At 31.0% G+C, this 6,000-nt stretch overlaps 1 long non-coding RNA gene across 1 annotated transcript; it reads right to left on the bottom strand.

Annotated features, from left to right (window-relative positions):
- LOC110264682 lies at positions 2,420 to 4,386 on the bottom strand. Its single transcript, XR_002350856.1, has 3 exons — positions 4,285 to 4,386; positions 3,965 to 3,966; positions 2,420 to 2,448 (listed from the first exon to the last, which is right to left on the bottom strand). It is a non-coding gene; the product is annotated as an uncharacterized LOC110264682 (long non-coding RNA).

The following is a 6,000-nucleotide window of genomic DNA, read 5'->3' as shown; positions in this document are numbered from 1 at the left end:
ACTACCAAAAATAAAATAAATATGAAAATAAAAACATTGAAAATATACCAAAAATAATAGCTTGAATCAAAACATTTTAATCCTTCATAAAAAATCCAGTAATTTAACCAAACAATAAAAAAGGTAATTTGCATCAATAAATTAATTAAAAATCAATTTTACATAGATGCCTTGAATAAAAATTGGTTACACGTCTGTCTTAAATAGATCTATAGAAATCAAATAAAGCAAGCTCAATTTGAGAATTTACATAAAAATTGAATTAGTCTGATTTGATTTATTACTTGTACAACATATACTTAATAAATTGAATTAACCTAATTCAATTTACTACTTGTATAAATTATTGACATTTTTTATTTTTAAGTTAATTACTAACTTTAAAACATAAATATCAATAAGAAAGTACCTCCCATTTAAATTCAAATAAAATATCAAAAAAATTAAAAAGAATAAGAATAGAAATTCATATTTTGTGTTTTAATTCAAATTTCAAAAATTTTATATTTTTAAAATTATAAATTTAAAACGAAATAAAATTATCCCAAAAAAGCTTACCTATCAATCCCATAATTAGACTTGCTAACTTAATAGTATTGAACCAAAATAATATACCACTTTAGAAAATTCATTACGTGATATAAATAAAATTGTCTTGTATATAATTATCTATGTATGTATATTTATATATTTATTTTATTTTTGGTAGTTAAATATTTATAATTAGTAGAAAGAAATTTTGACAGTTAATATAAATAAATCTAGTAAATTAAATGAATAATTGATTAATTGATATATTATTAAATGAATAATTGATTAATTTATAACTAATTTAGATACAAGCTAAAATTTTACTCTAGACTTTTAAAGGGCATTTTTAAGTAGATGTGAAATAATATTAAATAACTAATTATAACTCTAACTTAAAAATTTTAAAAGTTATATAAATTAAATAATTATTAGGCTAATGAAAATAATTTAAGGACATATTCAATTATGAGAAGAATAAAGATGTATAGGTCAAATTGATTTTTTTTTCCTGGGTTTTGAAAAAAAAATTTTGTTGAAGAGACTCTCGAAGTTAAATTCATATTTTAGTACCAAATAATTTAATACAAAAAAATTTATTAATTTTGTCTTTTAATCCAATAATATCAAAAGCCAAATAGACTAAAGCCTAACTCCATCTCTCATTAATTGAATCTTGCTAGGGAGTCAATGGAGTATCTATATAATGTGTACTGTTTATTTGGCTTAAAAGTTAAAAAATGAACATCTTAAATAAAATACTACTAATTTTTTAAACACAAATACACATATACTATCCAGAATAACTATCTGAATACCAAGGATAATAAATATCTGATATCCTACTGAATCGAACATTCCTAAACTCCTATTATACATATTGTACATATACTCCATTAGTTCCTATACTTTCTCTTTAACTAAACCTAATTATACAAACAAACAAAATTTTAAAGTCACGTTATGTAAACAATGAGAAATAAAACAAACACTATAAAATATCATTTTTGATCCCCTAACTAGGCACTTATATCATATAATGAACATATCCACACAATTTCTACACATGTAGAAAGTACAACAACTTCTACATGGTAGAACTCCCCTATATGTATATACTAACATTATGTGCTTTATTTGTTTGAAAATCCCACTTTGCTGTAATCTAATTTTGATAGCCGTTGTAATAAAGACGGTGATTTTGTATACTCGTATACTATTATAGAGCCAACTCAAACTGACTCATACAATAACAATTTAAAATGTAAATAAAAACGTGCAATTATAAAAGTTTGTTCATTTGGATTTTTTCAACAAGCTAATTAAGTATATTAAATTGTTAGAGAGCATAAAAATTTATTGATAGAGTGCACAAATTTTCGAAATATAACACAAAAAATTTTGCAAATAACATAAATTTATCGATATAGCACATAAATTTATATACATAGCACATATATTTTTGCACATGTAAAGAAACAACTAACTTTTTTAATAGAGAACTATTAACAGAGAAGAAGAAACTTGAATATCTATTTAACTTAACAATGGTATACCCGTGGCTTCTTATTCTAGGTGACATTTTCTTAGTTTTTTGAGTTTTTTTCCCTTAAAAAATGTCATTTTAAGAGTCTCCTAACTAAGGTTCTGAAAATTGGATTGGACCGGTCGATCGAATCGGTTCAACCAAGAACCGGTGATGCAAACGGTTCGATCTTTCCTTTATAATCGCTCGTAGTAAAATCGTCAGAAAATTGTCGAACCGGCCGAGAATTGATCGATTGGATCGGACCGATAACCAGCCGGTTCGGATAAAACGGCGTCGTTTTTTAATTTGAAAAAAAAAAGGGAAACGGATCCAGTGATCCACTCGTGAGTCGTGACCCAACCCCCCCCTCTTCCCCAATCATTCATTCATTCCTAACCCAGGTCTTCAGAGAACAGAGATGAGAGAACTCTGAATCAAGGTTCTGAAAACCGGACCGGACCGGCCGGTCGAACCGGTTTAACCGGGAACCGGCGATGCAAGCGTTGAATAATGGTTGAGTATTGTTAATTAATAATTTTGAATTTGTGATTTACTGATTTTTCATTTTTCTTCTTCAATTATTGTTGTCTGTGGTTTAGGATTGATAATTTATAGTTCTATTGTCTTTAATTTCTATTTTGAATTTTAGTTTTTACAGTGATTGACTGATTTTGTTTGATTCTGTTATGGTTCTGCTTCTGTCTTTCGTTGTTAATTTTTTTTGTTGTATACCTGTTGCTGTCCTTGAGAGTTGAGAACTTGAGATTATTGAGTTGTTGTATTTGGATATTTGGATACTGTAAAGTGCATTTGCGCATATTCCAGATGAATTAGAAGAGAAGCTGGTGAATAAGGTTTTAAACTGTGAAATCATGTGTTGTTGCTTGAATTTTAGAAGAAAGAGCAATGTAATGTATTCCTATTTATGATTCCATGAGACCAAGGTTAAATTAACAATTCAGGTGGAGTTGAGTTTTGTTTATGAGTAATTTAGGTTAAGAAAACTTACTCTGTTTTGCTGAAAACTTACTCTGTGTTGCTGTTTTGTTAATGCTAAAAACTTATTCTGTTTTGCTGTTTTGTTAATGCTGAAAACTTACTCTTCTTGGATCTTGGCTCCTGTTTTTAATTGCTGATGGCTCCTAACTTGTTATTTTTCATTGTGTTGTGTAGCTGTTTTTAATTTCATATGTTTTTCATTGTGTTTTGTAATTGCTGGCTTTGTTTAGTGTTTTGTAATTGCTGGCTTTATTTTCTAATTGCTGGTTTTGCTGATGGCTCCTAATTTTTTTGTTCAAATTTGCTAATGGCTTTGAATTGTAGTTGCTGGTTGTGCTGGTTTTACTGGCTTTGTTTGTAATTGCTGGGTGAAGGTTTAGTGTTTTGAATGTCTAATACTCTAATTTGTGATTTCTAAATCTGAAATTAATTAAATCATTGATTTTGTGTTGTTGAAATTGTTCATTAAAATGGATTTGTTGTGCTGCTGTTGCCGTTTTTTAATTTTTAAGTATGATGTTTTTGAATTTTTGTTGAAATAGTTATTGATTTCAGGGTTTAGAGTGATTATTTGTTGCTGGTATTTAACTTTTGTTGCTGTTAAGTTCTGTTAAGTTGCTACATTTAAACTTGTGCATTGGCCTATTCATCTTCACTTGCAATAACAAAAAGCTTCTCATTTGATTATCCATTAACTACCTCATTTTCTAGTACCATTCCTTTTGTTATGGCTTTAGCTAAAGAAATTGGAGGGGCGGGATAAGGAGACATTGATGCCTCAGAAGACACCACCACCATCAACATATCCTTGTTACTTGAAGGTTTCTTTAGCACAATAGTTGAAATCACAATCATAATTACATAATATGTTTAAATAATTATCCCAAAAAAATAGAAACTCACAAGAACATCTTGAGGTTTTGATGATTGATAAATCTTTATGTTGACATTTAATATTTGAAATTTCTTTGTACTATTTAACTTGAGTTTGTATATTAATAAGATTATATGAATTTGGTTGATGACATTTAATGTAGTTTTTTAAATTTGAAAACTATTTTAATATTTATATTATACTATAATTATATTTTAGAATGTTTATTTATAATTTATTTATTATTTTATTTTAAAACGGTTTTTTCGGTTGAACCACTGGTTAGACCGGTTAGACCAGTAAACCAGTGAACCAGTAGCTAGAGCGGTTTGATGACCGGTCCGGTTTTCCGAACCTTGCTCTGAATCGAAGAAACCCTAGCCGCCTAGCCCTCCATCGTCGCCGCCTAACCCAGGTCATGAGCGCCGCCGCCGTCCCAGGTCCTTAGCACCGCCGCCGTCCTAGGTCCTCAGCACCGCCGCTTCCTCCTCTTCCCCGTGTTCGGAACCCAGTAACTCGGCAGGTCCTCTTCGGCTCTTCATCTTCGCTAGCTTCTCAACACGGACCCAGGTTAGTGGTTGCTCCCTTCATCTTCACTGAATGTTTGGTCATCTTCTTCAATTTTTTGGTTCTTCTTCTTCTTCACTGAACCCTAGTCTGCTTCGGTCTTGGTTTCAACCGTTTCAAGTTTGGTTCTGAAGGTTGGTTCTTCAATTCTTCTTTTAGTTCTGTCTTGTATTTGCTGGTTGCTAATGGTGGAAATTTTACAAATTTGTAAATTTGTATGTGTGGTTCTGATTGTATGGTTCTGTATGTATGGTTCTGATGGCAGTTGCTGATAGTGTTTTACCAGTTGCTGTTCGTGGCATGGAGTAGCTTGCCGTTGGGTCGCTGGTTGCCATCGTCTCGCCTATCGGCTCGTCTCGCCAGTTGCCGTCTGTCGAAGGTTAGTGGCCTCCGTTTCTTCCTTTTAATTTCTGAATGTTCGGTCTTCTTCTTCGTTTGAAGTTCTGAAATTACGGGTGGCTGGCTCTGTTAGTCTGATTTAGTGTTTCCTATTTTGTAATTGCTGGATTTAGTCTGAAATTTTTGTCAAAAACTTTCATAAGACCATTAACTTGTTTTACTGTTACCACATTCAAGAACTTTAATAAGAGCATTAAGTTCATCAGGTTGAAACTTTATTAGGGAGCAGCTCAAAGTTAGGAGTGGAGTAGCTTACAACATTGAAAATCATCAGCACAATGAACTGGACAACACTGAGTGCTTCAGGAAGTATGGTGATAAAACAGAGGTTTCTTAACAAGTATCCTGGATTTTATGTTTTAGAAGCCAAATGATTGATCCTATTTTAGGAATCTTTCTAAAGATGGTTTACACAGACTCAATTTATGAATTTTCACCATCATCTGAAAAAATATTTGATTGGAAGTTTGAAAAACATTTAATACTATCAATGTATTAACTATTAAACAAACATGTTCTGTAATTTTATATTATAGTAATAAACATGTTCTATAATTTTTATTGTGTTGATGATTTATCGATTATTTTTTATTGTGTTGATGAGAGTTGTTTTATAATTTATTTATTATTTTATTTTAAAACAGTTTTTCAGTTGAACCACGGTTGGNCTCCTAACATAACTCATCTTCTTCCTTTTCTTCTCTTTCTTCATTTATGGTGTCCCTTCCTTCTCTTCTTTCTCTCTTTGAAACCCTATTCATCTCCTCGTTTCTATTCTCTTTTTTCCATTTGCAGAAGAAGTTCAATGGGTAGACTCGATTTTCACTCTCAATCTAATCCCAGTTCTTTTCCTCCCTAAAAAATAAATCCAGATCTTACTTTCTGCTGGTGCCACCTTTCGGATCACTCTTGCCACCTCTGCCATCATTTGCGCCGCTCTTTTTCTTGTTTTCTTTCTTTCATTCTTACCCTATTCCCTTCTCTCTCTCTTTCTTTCTTTTGCAAATCCTCATTTTGATGGAGATCTCATTCTGATTCCACTTCTTTTTTTTTTCTGGAATTTCAAACCATCTCCTGTAGTCGAGGAATGGTTTGGTTGGGACCC

This window comes from Arachis ipaensis, chromosome B07 (assembly GCF_000816755.2).
Source record: "Arachis ipaensis cultivar K30076 chromosome B07, Araip1.1, whole genome shotgun sequence".
Taxonomy (NCBI): domain Eukaryota; kingdom Viridiplantae; phylum Streptophyta; class Magnoliopsida; order Fabales; family Fabaceae; genus Arachis; species Arachis ipaensis.
Note: the sequence above shows the minus strand (reverse complement) of the source record. Positions and strands in the feature narration are given on the sequence as shown.